This window comes from Polyergus mexicanus, unplaced genomic scaffold (assembly GCF_030449975.1).
Source record: "Polyergus mexicanus isolate NDT 795.1 unplaced genomic scaffold, iyPolMexi1.0 SCAF_4, whole genome shotgun sequence".
In the NCBI taxonomy this organism is placed as follows: Eukaryota; Metazoa; Arthropoda; class Insecta; order Hymenoptera; family Formicidae; genus Polyergus; species Polyergus mexicanus.
In genome coordinates, this window is record NW_027223324.1 from 9,370,090 (window position 1) to 9,391,993 (window position 21,904).

General features: G+C 32.6%; 1 long non-coding RNA gene across 2 annotated transcripts in view; it reads right to left on the bottom strand.

Moving 5' to 3' along the window:
• LOC138932610 (uncharacterized) overlaps positions 1-21,204 on the bottom strand; it is an 87,958-nt gene extending 66,754 nt beyond the window's left edge. Inside the window, exons 1-3 of one of the 2 annotated variants that reach the window (XR_011446801.1) lie at positions 20,969-21,204; positions 19,075-19,213; positions 13,631-13,938 (exon numbers count right to left, since the gene is read on the bottom strand). This is a non-coding gene — a long non-coding RNA (uncharacterized lncRNA). Of the gene's footprint in view, positions 1-13,630; positions 13,939-19,074; positions 19,214-20,968 lie in introns of those variants that run through there. The other variant, XR_011446800.1, reaches the window with a different exon arrangement.
• Between the last annotated feature and the right edge of the window lie 700 nt (positions 21,205-21,904).

The window sequence follows — 21,904 nt, forward strand, 5'->3', positions numbered from 1 at the left end:
TAATATTATATAATTTTGACATAATAAATAATTCTATATTATAATTATGCTTCATAATCAAATTAATACATCTAAACAAATTTTAGAGATACATGCAATAATATATTGTATAAATATTAATCGATTATAAAACGATTCATTATGCGTCCACTTTAATTGTCACGCAGAACGTGAAATTAACCTCGGTTTGAATTAATCACAGTCAACACAAAATATTTTCCGCTCCAATGCGTATAAATTAATATATGTCGTATGATCGATATTTAAACATCTTCTATATTCTGATTAGCGCTAATTAAATTCTGTGAATTATACATGCTTTCAAATAGTAGTAGCTTCGTCTCTCATTAGCATCGAAATAAATTCACATTGTTCTAGATATTAATATAGCAGACGATATAAATTAAATCTGACACGAGAGGAGATTAAATTGAAAATCGGATTACAAGATTCGGTAATCTTGACGATAACACATTCCAAAGATAGAATCGTGAATGTCCAATTCGCATATTGCGTCGACGCTACAAAATTTAGACGATTCAAAGTAGACCTTCTATTAATTCTCTCACCGGATTTAGCAAATAAAGAGAAATATAAAATTGATAATATATAATATAATTGTCGATTATAATTGAAATGTTAATTCTTTCAATATATCATATAAAATCTATATATTCAAACTTATCAAATTATATGTATTGTATAATAACAGTTAATAAAAATTAAAGAATTAATAAAAATAGACAATAAGCGCGGAAAAAAGATCTGAAGAGCCAAATTTTGATTCTTTGAACAATTTGAAAAGATTCATATTGATTTTTTTTTTGCACGAGATTATAAATCTCAAAAGAAAATTATCATTAAATGTTACCATTAAAGTTTTTTTTTTTAGTGAAATTCACGTCTAAAGATATGATACTGCGGCGTGTAGTACGCGAATAGTAATCGGAATAAGTAATTGACGACAGCCCAATCTCGGCAATTGCAGGCCGATCGGCATTACGCTGTCACCGAAACCCCAGTGACCTGTCATTCAAGTGTCACATAAGAGAGACAAGAAGAAAACATACCCCTCGTAACAGCAGAAAATCGAGAGATCGCAGATCGCGCGTCAGAGCAGAGGGAAGAGGCGGAGTCTGATACAGCGTTACGTCACCTCTCGGGGAAAAGTTGACAAAGGAACGAGAGAAGATCAATGGAGATGCGTTACGTGTTATCGAAATCCGACCCTCGTTCAACAATATAATGGGATATTAAATTAACATTGAAATCATTACTTCGAAAAAAATCTTTCTCTCTCTTTCCTTTTTATTATAATATTCAAAGATTTTTTTATAACATGTAAAATAATCATGTAATGTGCACGAAATATTATATAAATCCCCCCCCCCAAATTCAGATTATCTAAATATATACAGGGTGTTAAAAAAAAAAAAAAAAAAAAACCATTCAATATTTATATAATAGATAAGACACACTGAGCATGAACTAAACATAACTCAACCTTTTCTGAGATATAAACATTTTTATATATTAGCATCATGATCGACTTACTGGCTTCTACGTGTCGCATGCGACGTGAGAAGAGGATAATCTGTCTAAATCTTTATCTCGATATTTACAGAAGATCTTTCATATGTCCTCCTTCCATTTCCATATACACTTGGCACTTTTTACAGAATCGCGAACTCTCTCGAAAATTCCACGTCTCTGTCGAATTATTTGACAAGCACACTGGATTCGATGACGCGCGTCTTCTAACAATAAGTCATTTATCGGCAAAGAATACACTATGCTTTTCAAATAATCCCGTAATACGCTGACATTTTTAGCACGATACTTCGTAACTGTGTAATCACCAAATAGATCCGCAATCGCCGGTTGATGACAACTGACTGATTGCCGATGAAATCTTTTGTTATGAAGTATGTATGGAAATATTGAATGAAGACATTCAGAACGCGGTTTATAAACATTGAGGTAAACATCGCATGCGTAACAGCCAGTAAGTCAATCATGATGTTAACATACAAAAATGTTTATATCTCAGGAACGGTTGAGTTTTCGACTTGTATTTACTAAGATTTTTTTATTCAGTATGATATGTCTTATCTATCATATAATATTAAATAGTTTTATTTTAACATTGTATAAATATAAATATTGATAAATATAAAGATAATATAAATATAAAATTTTTCTCCGCATACATAATAATCTTAACATTAGAAATTTTGATTCCACATTAATAAAAGAATCTGTTTGCAGATAAAATGTGCGATTAACGGATTAATTCTATGACATTCTATGAATATGTTTTCGGAAAGCATGCAAATAAAGTGTCAACGCAAAACAATGGAGCTTTTTGTCCAACAAGTTTTATCGTTACTCCGGCAAAGCTTGCTTGCTTTTTATTAACTGCAAATCGCTTGCAAGAAACATCGAAGTTGCTCATTTAGCTCGTAAAAGCTCTTTATCAACAAAGTTGCCTGCTAGATCGAAACGTTAGATTATAACTTTCACGGCACTAAGGTTTTTCACGTCTCGTTATCGTGCATTATTACGTCTACGTAAATCTACGCTCTTAATATTGCACAATCAAGAAAGATCTTAATCCATTTGTCCAGCAGTCACCAATTTTAAAATGCAAATAAAAATAATAACTACGATAATCAATAAATCCATTTATCCTATAATTCTGTTCATTATTAGCTAGATTATTTAATGTAGCGTTTTATCTCATACGGATGAGAACAAAATAAATGATAATATGAAAAGAAAAAAATATAACATCGAGTAAAAATATTTCGTGACGGGAGGACACGTTATCATGAATCAGCGTTCCACATACCGGGTGCGATCGCCTAATCTGTGATCGTTTAATCGCGTAACACGGTACGTGCGCTGGCCGGATCTACGTATTCGTGCCAGAAGGAGGTGAAAGTGTAACACTGCGTCGCGGATAAATGATTACCGGAAAATTGCAGTTCACGTCGGCCGGCCAATCCATTTCGTAGATCGCTGGGTCCTTTACTCTTTTTTTTTTCTCCTTTACTTCCATCACTTAGGCGTTTCTATCCGTTTTTTCTTCCCAACGACACGGTCGATCGATGCGTTAAACTTTCGCCGGACGATTAGAGCGTGTAGATTGCACGCTATTTTGCGAGCGAGCAAACCGCGATAGCTGTAAGTACCGCTGTGTGCACGTTGTAAAAAATAAGAAAATGCACTCGCGTTGGAAAAGCAAATTCGCGATTAGCGATAGTAAAAAATTTTCTCTCTTTCTCTCTCGCGACAGAGAATTAAATAATATTTCAAGGCACGGGGTATTTTATTCAATAAATTTTATTTACGAAATCATTATATTGTGTATTTTATATGTATATTCGATTTATTTTATATCATTTATAATAAAGTTACTTAATCAAATAACACATGATATAATTTAGCAAGTATTAAATATAATTTAAACGATGAGAATTAAATTGAGGAAAAATAAATTTAATAAAGTGTGAGATTATTATATATGTATATACATATACAATATACATATACCCATACGCGAGATAAAAATATTGCATTTGAGAATTTAATAGACTTTTTCTAACGATAAAAAAGAAAGACTCGTTAGATTCATAACATTTTTCTGAAAAAAATTCCCACGAAGAGGCGTCATACGCCATCGATGAACGTTTACAGGTTCCCATGGAAAATGATAGGCCTCCCGCAACGACACTAGGTAGCTAGGCACCAAGGTGCGCATTATAGTATCTCCATATTTATGGCATTGCCTCGGCATTTATTGAAATAACGACATATGGCGCGTGCATACGCTCTGTGGCACATTGAGCGGCAATTATTTCAATTCCCGTGCAAGTGAACGCGGATACGTCGAACGTGATATTAGAATAAATTGCGGAACGGGGATAGCGAATGCCGCCGGAAATATGTAAACACAACGGTATCGCGAAACATATAGTATAGTCGCTCGTATATTCCTTCAATAAAATATTCACCCAACAACGTAACATATTTACGATCGTATCCTTAATCACATCTTTCAATATATGAATTATTTGTATAATTTTATATCATTTGTCCAAATTAACCAAAATAATATACATATAATACTGTTTTTGCAAATTAATCGTATAATTAACTGCGAAAAGATTATTATATATGTTTGGTATGAGAATAACCGCTGATACCCTTCACACACACATGCATATTTTAATTTTTAATCTTCATAATTTTCATTATTAAAATTATGTTTGATTTTTCTATCAATTGTTAAGTAATGAAGCAAGTGCTTTTAAGTCGAAAAGAAGGGTTTTGCCTAAATAATATTATATATAATATTATTATAATATATTATTAAGATTATATACAATATAATCTTGTAGAAATTTTTAAAATTTCTTTTGCATAAAATCTCATAGTTTTTTCACAATTATTTCGGATCTCTTTTCCATTATTCTGCACATCCTTTGCCATTTGATTCGGCACTTTTTTACGATGCCCATCATTATGCAACGATAGGCTAGTGGGTGGGTGCGAAAGGGCTCGTCGAGGCCTCATTCAAGGGCCCACCTGTTGCGATCTCCACCCCTGAATACCCTTTGATCAGCATACCACGATGTTCCACGAATTTCCAACCAGGAGAACGCGACGTATCCTTTGTCAAAATTCGTTCGCTTCGTATCTATTAGGGATAGAGAAGAGAAACGGCGTCGGTATTATCGATTTTCGCGTAGTCACGCGTAACAAGTGTGTGCGTGAGATGAATAAACGCAATATAGAAATTTCTATACGCGATACAAGACAAAAATAACTTCGTAGCTGGAAACTCATTGTAGCGCGTTGTGCGTAACGAAAGTTTTCCGTGCTCCCCGAGCCGAGCCTCGACAATGGCTATCAATTATTCAAATCGATTGTCTTGAAGTCTTGATTCTGCGCAACATATTGTACGTGTGCGTTGGGCGAATGGGAAAACGAAGAAAAATGAATGCCGGCGCTGTTACGAGGAAAATTGGAGCGCGTGCATTGTAAAAAAAAAAAAAAAAAAAAAAAAACCCGTTTGCAAATGGGGGGGATTTCGTGCTTTAATACCACGTTATTTTGTAATAGTTTCCGAGAGAGAGAAAGGGGTATATTATTTTGTGGAGAATAATACACAGGTTTCTCCGAGAACACGCCGCTGCGAATAATTAATTTACAATGCGTCTGTACACTTTAAAAGCTATCGTTTTAATATACCGAAGAAGAAATCGATTCATTCTAAAGAAATATCGCAAGATAATAATATTTCTTCTCTATATTAATCTCTGAATTATTTCTCGAAGTGGTATTTTTAGAGAAAAAAAATATAATAAATAAATAAATAAATAAGATTATAGCGTAACATGTGTGTAAGAGTATCCTAAGTAATCTTTAATTGTCGATTTATTTTTTACCGAATAGCTTCACATAAAGATAATTCGATGACCCTCGAAGGATCATACACAGAGCGCAGTTCCCATCAGAAAAAAAGCTTAAGATCGCCCGTAATTAATAGACATCGTTCTTTTGTTACCATGAGATCGCATCGCGATTGTCTCTCTCAACGATAGATAACAATAAAGCACTCGATGATTGCGTCCGTTCGCACGTACGATGCTCGAAAGACTGTTATCAGAGAGCGTCTTTGTAGTGGCCGCATTGTTACGGTTAGAACGAGGCGACGTTCCCTTGCACAGACAAAGAACGCCGCGTCGATTCGATCGAGGCACTTGTAAGACAAAGCAGCCACTTTGTTCTCGAAATTTAATGGCGTAGCCTTTTTCCACTCCTAATCATCACTTGTTTGTGAGAAAAATATCGCCCGGCGCATTTAACGCAGCATATATTGTATTATATCCGTGTCTACATTAGACGAATTAATAGGTATTTTAATAATTATCTTCAATTAAGTAATTTGTGTGCACAATAATGTCAAATTAATTTAATAATTGGAAACGTAATTGATATTGTGACAATTATATAGAAGATATTAATACGAAAGTTATTACGAAAATGTCGTCGTGTAAACATATAAATAAAAACAGAATAACATATGTATTTCGCGTTAATGTTTAATTAACGCGAATTAAAATATAAACAATTCAATATTATAAATATAAAATTAAAATGATTGAATTTTGTTTTGATCAATACAGGTGTAATAATTAATTGCAAAATGCATTTTATACGGGGAGATCAAAATTTGAACATTACCTTTTTTACTTCGAGCACAAAACGCGTCCTCGTTACTTGCGAAATAACAGAATACGATGAAATTGTATCATATAGATTCTTTAACGCGTGGATTAAAATTGCGAAGTTTTGTTTCTATGCCTTGTTAAGCTGTTAATTATACTTCCGCGTAGCGAGCTGCGGAAATTGAGACGTCAGACGATGAGAATTGAGCGTCGCCCGATTCATCATTCGGAGGGTTAACATCGGTTATGTCGGTGGGATAGCTTCGCATTTAAGCCCCTCGTAGTCGATTCAATTCCGATCGCCGTATCGCGTTCGCCCTACGACCGCAATAATTTATCGAATTCCTGAAGAACGAATCCAATAACCGTCGCGATTACGACGACGACAAACCATTTGGCTTGCGAGCGAGGATCCCAAAACGCGCGCTGTATTTATAGGTTTCAATTAAAGAATCCAAACGGCCGCGCGATCGGACGGCAATTATTTTTTATTTCATTGACACGTGAAAGCCCGGAGGCAGATGTCCGAATGACTCGCGTGTGAGCAATTAACTGCCCGATATTAGCGTCATATAGAGCCATAAACTGTAGATTTCTATTCTCTCCTTAGAGGCATTCGAATATTACGCAAAGATAAAAAAAAAAATGGTCTGTATTTAACGAAAATATGTCCCTATTTTTATACTTAAATTATTATTTTTCATTTTTATAATTTTATATTTTTATCTCGTATAAAGTAGCAAGAAAGTTATATACGCGATTCTCTGTAACGCGACAATTTTTTTTGACGAGATATCGTGTATATAAAGACGAACAAATAGCAAATGACATTGCGTTAACCAAATTCTTTCTTTATCATTCGATCCGTAAGAATTTTTCGTGTCTCTCCCTGTGTCTCATCCAATCTACCCTTGACGTCTTACCAGCGGGATGGTAAGTACCCTGTCGGGCCATCTCCCCAACCCTACGACGTAAAGCGCCCATATCAATAACGTTTATTCCATTTCGTAGCGTGACTGGAGATTTTGTGCGTTTCGAGGCACCCTTTCGAAAGACCGGCTGTTTGTCTTGAGGACGAGAATATCGCCCCATAGCGCTAGTAAAGTGCGGTGTAATGGTGTCCCGCCGCAGGCATACTTAGCTAATTAAACCGTATCGTAGATATTCGTTTCGGCGGATTAAGTTACGAAGAGGGCACGCGATCGTCTCGCAGCTGCGAGCAGTTCGATACACTGTCCAAGGAAATGCCGAAAAATTTTCTTTTGTCAAATCGTCCGATCAAAGCGAATGACTTTGCAAGCCCTTTTTTTAATAAAATATGATATTATACACTCTTCTTATATAATTTGCAATGCAAACTGAAAGTCACACGCATGATATACATCTCTATTATTTAATATAAATATTTTTCACAGGAAAAGACATTCCTTAATTCATTTCCTAAGGTAGTCGATTAAAGTAAAATTTCCAATTCACGTTGTAAACTAAATGAAGGAAAATGTAGTGAAGATATAAGATATAAGAAAAAGATTTTCCAGATTCTCTTTCTTTCTTTCTCACTATAATATATTCTTCACAAATAATGCTCGAAACATACAAAAAATATATCAACATACAAGAACAATATTGTTTATATTATAAATTTATTTTATATTATATATTAATCTTTTATACGTTTCAATAGCTATAATCGGAAAAGTTAGATAAAAATGCTAATTAATTTTATTGTTATATTTTTTGATCTAAATTAATATCTTGGTAAAATATTTTGCAAAAAGTTCGCATAAAAAAAAATTAGAATTAAAATTTATTGAAAATATTTAAATACGTGAGAATTTCAAGAGCTAACAAAACGTTGGCAACGTATATACACGTACACAGAGCGATAGATAATAGATATAAGTACGTGCTCGGTGCGTAATAGCATTTGCGGGACACATCTGTCGATGCGTGCTATGTATGCTAGAGATAAGATCTATGGACTAGTCTAATCGATTATGCGCGTTCAATCCGCCCGCACCCCTTCCAATATTATCATTCTTCGACCTTTTGAATGGATAAAGTTCGTCGTTAAATCGAGAATGAAAAATGACAACAGAAAGCGTTGAACATACGAAGAGATATGTATGTGTATATGTATTTACGGAGTTTCTCACTTTTATACAGATTTCTATTTATTTAATAAATGAGTGTAATTATAATAATCCTATTTCTGTCAAGACACTTGTTATTATGATAATAATAATTCAAATTACAAATAATAAATATATATCAATAATGAGATAAATAATTTATTAGTATATTTTTTGGACATTATTAAAATAAATAAAATAAGTCTTTTAGAGATTGAAAAGTTATATGACGAGATCACGACATCTGTCTGGAGCATTACGAGAATACATTTATCCTAAGCATAGGTTAATTACAGGCTGGCCACGTAATAGCCTCATTTATCAAAGCCACACTAATCTAAATTGGAGTCCAGGCACAATCATAAGAAGCAGATCCGGCTGCTTTCATTCTCGATTTAACTATCGTTATCTCAAGGTCGCCCAACTGTCACTGCATTGCATATAATTTATAATCCTAGTATTTCATTGAATCTAATTTTCCTATAAAATTCGTAATATTAATCGTTTGATCGAGAAAATATTACTTCGAATGTTTCGGAAAAAAAAGAAAAAAAAAAAGATTATTCGAAACTGCAAAAAAATTGCAATAATTTTTCCATAAGTATAAAATCTAACGAAATATTGAAGTGAAATATATGATGAGAAAGTAAATCGAATATTCAACGAAAATTAGCGTCGGCGAATCCTGAAATTCCCCTTTAAGCGAGAAGAAGGTCGCGGCGATAACTATTATTACAACCTCGAGTTAGATAGGGGTTTAGGATTGCGGAACCTTGGCTCGCCGCGAATCGGCCTTGAATGCCAATATTAAGCCCGCATATTTCAGACGATGTTACGACGGCTTAGACAGTAAAATTGAGACACGCCGGCGAATGACGATACAGAAATGAAAATACAGGTGCAAAATTGACATGTACAAGAGACAATTTATTTTTCGCGACAAGGATCGACGGGCAGAGAATCGAAAACATTATTATTCAATCAATGTTCGTATGACCTTAAGAAGGTTGTACATTGTTAATCATCAAGTTCTTCTACCTTGGCAATTTTTGACGATGATTCAATTTAATCCTCTTGTAAAACTAATTTTTCTTAAATTACTGTGTTATATATTGTTATTATTGTATAATAATTACAAGTTAGATAGATTACTTTTTTTTTTTTAAAGTCATAGGAAATAGAAGCAAGCCTGTTTCAAATCGTAAATTATTACAATATCTAATCATTGTAACACACTCTTTTATTCACATGCCGATATAAGCTTTTTTAATTAATGTGACATGAAAAAGAAAGAAATGGGAAAATTAAACTTTATAATTAAAAATATTTTTAGCCTTTGATATATTCGGTGTAATAAAAGCGCAGCTCGTAGACGTGTTCAAAATGGACAGGTAATAAGCGCCTCGCGCGAGTTATATTAAATTAGTCAGAGTTATTCTTTATTGCCTCTTTGAAACTAAACGAGCAATTTAGTATTCGAGAGGCGAGGAATACTCCAGCATTTCTACGAGAGACCGTTTACGATACAATTTCCATGTCGCAATCATTGACACTTCACCGATGAAGCATTTCCGCGACGATAGAAACATCTACCAAGACGTCGCTTCGTTCCGAGAAATTCCAGAGTCGGTCATGAATTTTATTACAGCTATCGAATCGAGAGGGATGCACTCCATTTGCGACGGGATTTTATGTCTCTCTCTCTTTCTCTCTCGTGCGATCTTCATATACCGTGACACGACAAACGCAGATCCCGACGCATGCCACGACCGGGGACCACGAATTATAGAATTCCCTCGTTCCGCATCGAATTCACTCGTCCCTCGCGTTTGATCTCTCGCCCGGAAACTCACCCCTCGTTTCTAGAGGGTGACAATAAACTTTCGATTGCCCCTGCAGCCCTGCAGCGTGCCGCTGCATTTCGCATGACGCGCCACGATAAATACGACCGACAATTTGATGTACGATAACTATCTTTAATACGAGGAATCTACTTTTCTTTTGTATCAAAAACTGCATAGATATTTATTATATTTATTTATATAACAAACAGAGTAGAATAATTATTATTACTGCATGAGATATAAAATGTTTGCATACTTGTTAGCATGCTCTATTGAGAAACGAGATGTTACAATTACATATTTTACAGCTCGCAATCCGTATTAAATGTATCAATAAAAATATAAAATTATAATATAATAAATTAATAAAATTATAATATATTAATGGAGGAAAACTTTATTTGTTCATATTAAAAATATCTTATCGTAATAATTACATCGTCAAATAATCGCTTGTTGCGAAATTGGATGTTTGCTTACAAATTATTCTTATAAATTATTTTTTATATTCGATTAAATATGGCATCGTTTAACCCGATTGTCGGAACCTACAAAAGGAAAATGTACGTCATAATAGTTAGAAGAGTGCCATTCGGCACTATACCCGGGGGATACTTTTATACCGCGTCTGCGAAGGAAAAGTGATTTACTTCAGGGGCATAATAAGCGAGGGGAGGGGCGCGAGATATGTGCGGCACGCGCCGTGATTTTGTAGCAAAGGGTGCGAAATGCTGTTCGATCTGGCATACTGCCGCAAAGCCCTCGTGAATTCACGGACCGTCGAGCATACCGAGGAGGTACGGAGACATAAGGCACGCCGTTTGCTGCCGCGGGGTGTGCGTGTAGATTTATGGCCACCGTACTTTTCCCGTGCTATCGTGACGGAAAAAGAGATGCGCGTGTTCTGTTCATTTGCCTCGCCGCCAATAACAGAATGGAGTATTTGTTCAACTATCAGTTACTTTGTAATTCGTAATGTGTATACAATTACAAACGTATAATTCCTGAATAGATTATTAATCAGTATGCGACGTGTATGTATTCTTTCGTTAATAAAACTTAACGCCTATGAATTTATAATCATGTATCTGTAAAGAAGAAGAGTAATAAATATTATGACGAATTTCTATCAAACGGATTATTTGCGTGATGATTCTCACGAGATGTATTGATAAATTAGCGGTAATATATCTCTATGCCAATTCTCTTTCTTGTATTTCTCATCATTCTATACGAAGAGAAAATATTACGGATAATTAACGTTACGTCGCAAAATTCTCACGAATAGGTACGCGACATGTGTCTTTCGCGTTGTGTTGTGAAAATTTCCCAACGATATAATTAGAGCTCGAGAATTGCATTTATTTACCCCTAAAACCCCGATAAGAAACCGCGAACGCATTTCCTGCGTAATCCTGGTTCCCGCCAATCCTCATATGTCCTTGCGTGTCGAATTTTTTTACCGAGACACTATTATTACATGCATTATAAAATACCGTTATTACACGCCACTATACACAATATTACAAGGCAACTGTTGGTGTTTTCGCCGCGACGTAATGCGTTCTGCTCTTCTAACGAGATTATCGATATATTTTCAACTAGTGTTGTCAATATCCGAGTACCCGAGTATTTGTTTATTTCAATATAATTAGGTAACTGACTATTAGAAAGCTACATACTTTCTAATTAAATGATAATTTAATGAGTTTTTAATCGATTCTATTCTCTCTTTTTCTCGTTCTCTCTCTCTCTCTCTCTTGTTAGTCTATACATAAAATATTAGATGAAATGATTATAATATCCGACAAGATCATTGAAAACTAAATACTTTGCTATATATATATATATATATACGGAGCTTTTCATAATTCGCGCCTTTTAATCACAGAACTATTCTTTAATGAAGAATATATAATAATATATCGGGAATATATAATTATCAGTGACTTCAAATATCAGAATATTCGAGTATTACTCATAATTTTTGATATATAGATATTACGGGAATGTCTTGCGATTTTAATATCCAGATGGCTGGATAATATCGAAGATATAATTAACTATGTATTCGCGTACTATTAAGATAGCCGGGTTTACCCGGTTAATACCTACGCAAATTTTGGTGACGGATAGATATCCGTCAATTTAGAATAGAGATATATTCGGCTTATACTGGCAGCACTACTTTCAATATAGTACACTCTTCGTCTTTACAATTCGAATATAAATATTTTAAATAATACAAAATTTAAATTAGTTGGATAATTATGTCATCTGCGAGGAAATTGACGAGATACCAGGATACCACGGACTTCCGCATCGTAACGGACGAGAGTTGAAGCATACGAGTGATAACGGGTGCGCGAATGGAGCGTAACGGCTCGTTCATCGCGGGGGAGGCAGCGAGGGATGGTGATGCAAAGAGCACTTAAACGTGGCACCCACATTGACTACGCGTGGTGGGGAATTAATTAGTTAACCGTCAAAATGGTCACCGGTCGCTGTGGAAAAACCGGTAAACGAATTGGAATCTGTGCGCCGATACGATTGTTTTCGAGCGTAGGAGGCCGTGTCATTCGTCACTGTTATCTGCAAACGGTGTCGATGAAAAAGAGAAAGAGAAAGAGAGAGAGAGCAGATTTATCCCGCCGCCACCAATGGCGTGATACCGGAGGCTTGTCTATCGGTTCGACATCGCACAAACCACGGGACGCGCGGCTGTTTATAGTGGGGGTGCTGACGAAGCGTAGTGGGGTACAACGGCAGGATGTAGGTGATGCCGCTCCAGAGAGAGAGGTACACCGGATCGGGTGAGAAAGGTGGGGATACTCGTGCGGGTCGGAGATGTACCCTCTCTCATGAAACCCGGCCGGGTTCCCTAATCCGATGTGGTAGGGTGTATGGCGTGTACGGTGCGATGTGGAGGGGCGACGAGATTGTCGGGTTGGGATCGAGGTGGCGGCAGGAACCTCGGGACGCCAGCTGCAGAGCGGAGTGAAGGGAAGATCCGGGCATACGAGCGAAGACGGGGTGGGGAATGGACAGACGAGACGGTGGAGCTCGAACACGTGTATAAAACTCGACACGGAGCCTAGTTAGGGTTAGTTTGCGACCGGACGAGCGACTGTGCGCTTGCGTGACCCTCGGAGGGCTCCTCTCCTCTCTTTCTCTGGCTTCGTCATCAAGGGTGTCGCGCTACGCTCTCCTCTTCCCATCCCGCGCGGTTCGCCCGCTCGCAAGCAGCAAGCATGAATCGAACCTCCGAGGGTCCCGCGACCTTCAGCCCGACTTTCCCGAATCGGGACAGCGCCAGATTGAAGTCTCTCATCCGGCACGCAACGATCATCCCCCGTTACAAGAATCGCCGAGGATCACGGATCCAAAGAATGGATGAACGGAGGAGCGAAAGAAACGAGAGGTATGAGTTACTGTTGAACATTTGCTGGAAGGAACATCTCCGAAAAGGATAAAGATCGTTCTTAGGATCGTTCGTCCTCGGTGAATCGCCGATTCGGAGATAAAGAGACGAGGGAGGATGGAAGATGGCAAGACAATCACAGTAAGTACACGATAATCGAACACCATGTATGATCCATGTAACATCGTCGTGGAAACCTTAAGTAAAGAATACCATCAGCTAACATCGATGAATATCAATATCGACATTGACGTATTATAAAAACGTCATTGTGGTTGTCGGCTTCTTGACCTCGTCCTTCATTTCTACAACATACGAACCAACAGTACAGAAACGGGAAGTTGTAAGGCGAACATAATAAATCCTAAATTAACTGCATACCGATAACAAATGGAAATGAAAGAATGAGAGAGAAAGAGAGAGAGAGAGAGACATAGAGTACTGATACTCAAAGTACAACCAGTATTCAAAAGACGCTCGGTGAAGATAAATGATCGCATTTTGCGATAATAGAAAATTTTCATTCCTGCATACTTCTGCATTAAACAGCATCAAAAAATCGAAGAGGATAATCACCGGTGTGATTATGGCAACAACAAAACGAATAGATATCCAAAGACATTAATTATTACACAATATTCCGATTCTTAATATTTTTTAATTATGCATATCGATGAGAATGTTTTCACATTAAAAAGCGTCTGAATCAAAGATATCAGTAACGTGAATAATATTCCAAGAAAAACTTGACAATAAGAATATATGTATTAACAGATCTTTAAACCGATCGCAATACAATCTCTAGTGTCAGTCAAAATGTATATTTTTTGGCAATCAAGCATGCCACAATTCTCAACACTTATAATGCAGCATATTGATAATCAGATCTAATATAAATTCATCATACGAGAAACTATTCGGGTAAGTACTTTATTAAAATTTACGATTTAATCTGAAATATATATAATACTAAAATATATTCATGAATGGAATGAAAAGTATATCAATTTTGAATATGCATATATGATATATCTATGATTGTGTTAAAATATACATATTCTGAGCATTTTTATTCGTCATTCGCAAATATATTTTGACCAATATTCTAAAGTATTAAAACATCCACAATTATCAAAAAAATTATAGATTAGATCCGAAAAGAATTGCGTTGCTGTGTCATATCATCTACTTTCAATGACTGCAACGATTATGATGATAACAACGAGCACCGGTGGAAGACATCTCTAGCTGAATGCAATCTTTTAAGATAATATGGTATGTCATAATTCATTTTAATGCTCCGAAAAATATTTCACAAACTCGCGATAATGCAATTTTAATCGAATAATGTAAATAATATAAATATTTAATAGTGTGCGAGAATATCTATATTCATATATGCATAAGTTACTTTATATTCGTTAATAAATATTCACATAAATTACGTTAATTATAATCTAGCAAAAACAAAGAAGACTGAAATAAATCAAAACAAAAAGAAAAAGGCTCATTTAAGAATTTAAACGCGTATACGCACTATAATTATAGCCCATTGATAAAAATTTTAATATATATATTACATATTATATATATACTATATATATAATTAGATATATATATATGTAAATAATATAATATCAACGCAATATATGATAATATATTTCTGAAAAATTATATAATTTAAATATTTTGATTTTAATTTAAATTTTAAATCTTTCTTTTCCATACATATATCAGTTTCTTAAATTTCAACTTTATCTTAAAAAAAGAGAGAGAGAGAGAGAGAGAGAGAGAGAGAGAGAGAGAGAGAGAAAGTTTGAAAAGAAAGAGAAAGGGCGGGATAAGAAGAGAAAGAGAAAAAATGAGAAATAGAGAAACGTTACAAGATATATATAAACTACTGTGACTCTTGCTGGGATTTTTATCATAGAACTGCATTTGCATTCGCGTTCAGATTCTGCTTTGACATTGACTGCTCTTTTCTTTTTGTTTTGATTAATAATAGTCTATGTATATGCATTATTGCGAGTTAAAAGTTAAAAAAATTTTCTGCGAACGCATTTCTCTCTTAATAAAAAAATTAAATTGTAATTTATATGTAAAAAAGATTTTACTCTTTTTGTATCGAAAATGCTTAGTTGCACATAACAATGAAAATTTTCGCAGCCGAGCGTTTCCAAGATTTAAGTCATGATTTTAATATAATTTAGTTTAAGCCGACAGTAGTGAGATTAATTTAAAGTTATAGTTATTTAAATCATTGACAATATTAAGTAAAAATTAGTAACTTTCAATCTGCAAGAGCTATAAAAAGTACAATATAAAATCAAATTTAATATTCATAATTAACTTCATATCTAGTCAACTATATTTAAATTTAAGTTTATTTAATGTCATAACTTTCAATATGGAGTTATACATTTTAAGTCATAATTCCTTTTATCCAAGTTATATTAATAAAATCCAACGGAGAAAGATGATTTTAATTTCTAATATCTATTAGGGATATGTGCCATATGGAAAAAAATATATAGTATAATAAACAAGATTCTAGTCAAATATAGTTTAATTCATAGAATATATCAAGAGATCTAGTCAGAACTATATAATATTATTACGGCACTAATTTAAACCAAAATTTAATTTTTTTTTTTTTTTTTACAAAGATCATGACAATCACATATTTCAAAATATTAATATAAAAAAAATGCAAATTTGAAGTTGTTTAAATATTTCCCTTAATCTCTCTTAATTTTTTTTTAAATTTTAGTGTCATAAGTTTTTAAATTGGATCTTATGCAAACCGTACGTAAACATTCCTTTATTATAGAATAAAATTAGAATTAGAATTCTTTAAAATTAACAAGAGTAAAATAAAATTTAATTTGTATATGTATATAAAAATTCTCTTTCACATATCTTTATAATTTATAACCATTTATAATATATAACTTTTTGTAAATTAGAGTAATTTTGCTGACAAGTATCTGTATCACTTTATCTATAATCTTTATAATCCTGGTTTTTATTATATAATTATTTATAATTTCAAATCACATACATTTATGGTCAGTTATTTAATTGATTGACCTAAATAATTAAGAGCAATTTCATATTCGATACAGGATATGCAGGCCATTGATAAATGCAATCTTATCACAATTATTATATTATCAATATTATTCTTACAGTTATATTGATAGTGTATATCAGATATGTGAAATCCGTGGATGCGATGCCATATAAAACTTATGCCAAATAAGAGAATGCTAGTCATTTCTTTAGATAATCGCATATAACTTTAATTCCTTTGGAAGTATACGTTGTACAGTTTTCAAATTTCAATTTAATCATAAAAATTTTGCAAATCTAGTCAATTCTAGCCATTAGCATTATTTTAAAGAATTTTAATAATTAAGTAAAATGATCTTAATTTGAAACAAAAATAATAAGTTTAAGCTAATTATTATAACTTGAATAATAGTAAGTATGATATATTTCGGGAAACGTGCCAGTATATACCTATATTATTTGAAATTGATATTTTTAAAAGTGAAAAATTTATAATAATTAAGATGCAATTCTTTCCCTATTCTTTTTATAATAATAATAATAATAAAAAAATCCTTGAATGCAAATGAATAGAGAGGAATAGTCTATAAATCTTATGCAAAATACATATAACAAGTGCCTATACATTAGCGCATTTAATTTATTTTAATTGATATATATATATATATATCAAAAAAGTAAAATGTCCTCAAGAGCAGCTATCGATGCAGACAAGAGCTATATTAGGGAATTATAAGTTATTATGAACATTCTAAATCTCTGTGCTTTCTAATTATATTATAAGATGCTTTTGTAAATAGTGTATTATTTAAACATAAACACACAATAATAGCAATGATCATTAACGAAGATGATAATTCCATGCTTTCCTGCTATAGTTTAAGTTAAAGAAATATTCTGAAATTGATCTGTGTTATAAGATTAGTATTTTTCAACGATTTTAATATCAGATGCGCAGATCGAAAGTATTCTCGTTAGTCTAAACCAAAGATTAAACCAAAACGGCAATTAAAAAGAATTTAAAATTATATACATAAAGAGACAATTTGAAAAACTAAACTTGTACTCAAAATAAACAATATTTCAATAATAAAAGAAACCAAAGATGTCACTAAACTCTAGTCAAATATATATATCTTTAATCTAGAAAAGAATTATATTATAATTTTTCTAGTCATTTCTTTAACCATTTTATTCTAGTCAATTTGCTTTTTTTCTTTTTCTTAACCAATTTTTTCTTTACTATGTAGTCCAAAGTCATTTCAATCATTTCTCATTTTTTAACGATTTATTCAATCTATTGATTTAATATACTGACAATTTTTATCTAAATGCCTTATTTATATATTAGAATTTTCTAAAAGAATAATTTATATACTATTCAGAGGTAAAAAGAAAATTTTAGAGATTTAGAATATGGATAAGATAAGAAAATTAATATTAGATTTTACTTTTAAGGGAGCAGTTTATCTAGTCATATAACCATTTTTTTTGTTTAAAGACGTTTTGCAAATTAAGTTACATAATCGTATTCGAGTATTATGCGGCTGTGCTTATTTTAATACTTTATAACTACGCTAATATCGATTTTATTAAATTCTAGTCGCATTCTAGTCGAAATTATTTCATTCGTAATTGGACAGATAAGATCAAAACTATACTTAATTATAAGTTATCACGATCGATGCGTATTGAAGAGTTAATCAAACTTATTGTAAGCTTCTTTTTTAATATTTATAAATAATAAATTTATATCTCATTTTTATCGCATAATAAGTTTGATCAAATGTAATAATTTTTATAAAAAATATAGTATAAATTCTCTCGCGTGCATCTCGTACAAGAATTAAAATTAATCTCACTAGTCGGCATATATAGTCGCAGGTCGATGTAAGTAACAATGTAAAATTAAGGTCCTTTATTTTATTATTTAAAAAAGAAAATTAGCGAAAATCAGATGCTTAATATATATGTAATATTATATACGAGTGATATCTAGTCAAGAAAGCTCATGGACAACTAACTCGAAAAGTTTTTTGGGGGGAAGATCAAAAAATTTCAAGAGATTATATATAGAAGTAGTTGGCAGATAATTATGCAATATTGAATCAACTTATCTTGGAATTTTAAAAAAAAATCATCTAAATATGCCACCATATTGCCAAATATATATTTTCTATACGATAGCTAAATATAACGTGCTTGATCTAAAATGGCGTCAAAATGTATTTTTTATATGATAAATATATATGATCTTAACTTGTGCAATGTGATTAACAAAAAATAATGTTTAAAAATTGGCTCTTTGGTGCATAATTATGCACGAGAGATCGAAGAGCTTAATAATTTATTATAATTTGTTTACTCACGATTTTTTTTACACGGCTGACAATCGAGGATACCTTACAGTTACAGCCTTATATGCAAATGATCCATCGAATCTTTATCTTCCCTTACGTTTACGTAGTAGAGTACGCGATCTCAGTTCATGGGCATCAAGAACCTAGTCTGTAAAATTTAATACATAGAATATAGTTCATAAAAATTTAGTTTGATAAGACAAGTAACTAGAATTATTTTTAATAATTATCATATTCATCTATTTATTTATTATCTGTTAAAAAATAAACTTATTATGGATAATAAATAAATAAATAGATGAATAGTAATATGCGAAATACTTTATTTATCTTTTCGCATAATATATCATGTACTATGTCTTAACATATATCTATTTATGCTAAGGGCTTTCCTGCGCAGGGAAGTTTGTCATGTGAAATATTCATTGCTTTCAGTGCGTCTTAATAATTTTCGCAGAATCTAAATACGTCGTACACGATGCATTTAATCGCTTACTTATTTCACGTATTTTATTTATTTATTATTTTATTTATTTATTATTTTATCTAGTCATTTATACATACATATATATATATATATATATATATATATATATATATATATATATATATATATAATTAATCCAATATCCAATTTACATATTATTTATTTATTTATTTATTTATTCTACTTTATTTATTTATTTATGTATTATTAATATATCTTTACTCATCTATTTAATGCTTATTATAAAACATATGCGTGTGTGTTGCTTGTGTAATAAGATTTAATTGTGTGTGTAAGATATAACAAGAATAGAAAAAACATAGATATTTTTATAAATTCTCTCTAGTATCATCTGATTATATTATTGCATTATGTCGAATTCAGATGCCTAATATTAATTATCCAGATAAGTTAAGACACTCTGTGTGTATGTGTGTGTGTGTGTGTGTGTGTGTGTGTGTGTTACAATTAGCTCCCTTCAAAATATTCAAAAAAATAAAAATATGTAACCGATATATTAAATAATACAACAAAAGCATAAATAGATATACATATATGTATAATCAAAAATATTTTAATATAAATTAAACATTTTTCCTCTTACCATATATACAATATTTAGATAATTGACATTCCGCTGTATTTTTTTTACTCCGAATAGAAATAATTACGATTATTCCTTTGTATATGCTCCCACGAAATCATGTTAATAAAATAGACCAGGAAACACATTCATCGTGAATATCATAATTTGATGACCATTATATGATTTCAAAATATTATTTCAAGTAAATATAGGTAAAATATTATATAATTACTTACGTATAAATGTTGTCCTTTAAACTTTACAATCAATACATTTAATTGCACATTTTTTCGTATATAAACTCGTATATATTTATCACGTACGCAAAAACGATGAAGCAAGAAAGATCAGTTAAACTGTTAGTAAACTAGTATGTTTTTTCTTTCTCTAACTAGCGTGCTAGTCAAGTTAAAATATCTCAGCTTTACTCGCTCGCACTAGTATATATGTAGAGATTTTATCGACATGCGAATTTCATAGATTTTGATGCGCGACGAACATCGTCAACGGTTTTGCACATAATGTCGTTAATCGATATCTCAATTATCTCAAAATCGATTATATCAATTTTAATAATGAAATTGTGATTCGCGAACAAGATGGCGATCCCGCCAAAAGCCGTTAAATTCTTTCGAGAAAAATGATACGATAAAACTTTCAATTTTTTATACGTTTCATAAGAGAAATACGAAACCAAGATAGATCAATGTCGATAATCTCATATATTATGTATTTATCGAAGACAGAAGTGGGAGGAGCAAAGCTATAACATCGAGATATAAATCCTAGATATTGCATAGAGAACATTTCAAAACGTCGGTTCTACATACCCGCGTACGTTACAGTAGTGTGTTTCTTCAGTAGACAAGGCGAGTTCCGCGAACTCGACGATCGTTTCAAATATACTATCGACGATTATCGATTTTGATTTACGAATACGACGACGAATACACTGCAAAAAATCACGAGTAAATCCGTACTAACGTTCAGCAACGAAGCAATCGGTCAGCTCGACGTTGAGGCCGCCACATTCCAATCGCCATTCGTCCCTCTCTCCTTACTTCACGATCCTCACGCCGTCCCTCTTCTTCGGTCATCGATAATACAACGTGTAGAAAAATACGTTACCGTTTTATGGTATTATCTTTTCCGCTACTAGGATGCGCTCCGTTTGACGCTATTTTCACTTCGAAGCGTAAGATTCTTCACTCTGATTGGTCCTTCAAACGTTTCGAAGAGGAAATAGTATATTTTTAATTACTAGCTAATAATGAATTAGAAGAACAAAAATATTCAAGTTCAGCTAAATTAGATTCTTATCCACATTACACTTTAGAAATGATGTGAAGGCGTTATTAGAATGGCACGTTGACACAAAAATATTTCGAAAATAATGTTATAGATCGTTGATAATCTCTCTGCGATGCCTCGTCTTCTATTAACGCGGGAACATTTATTTTCACATATATAAATACGCGCTCGAATTGATTTATATTAAAAATTTCCATACATATATTATACAACAATTAAAAAATATTTAACGAACAATGATTATATATCAAATTGAATATTAAAAATATTTTAGTAAAAATGATTAATGATATGGATAATACTTACTATCTAACGGTAACTCCTTCATTAATTATTGAAAAAAATTTAGTCAAGCCGTATCGAATCTGCGTTAATATTACGTGCTTCAAGAAATAAACGGATAAAAAACATATTTCTGAATTATAGATTGTGAGCTAGAATTATATATCCGGAGC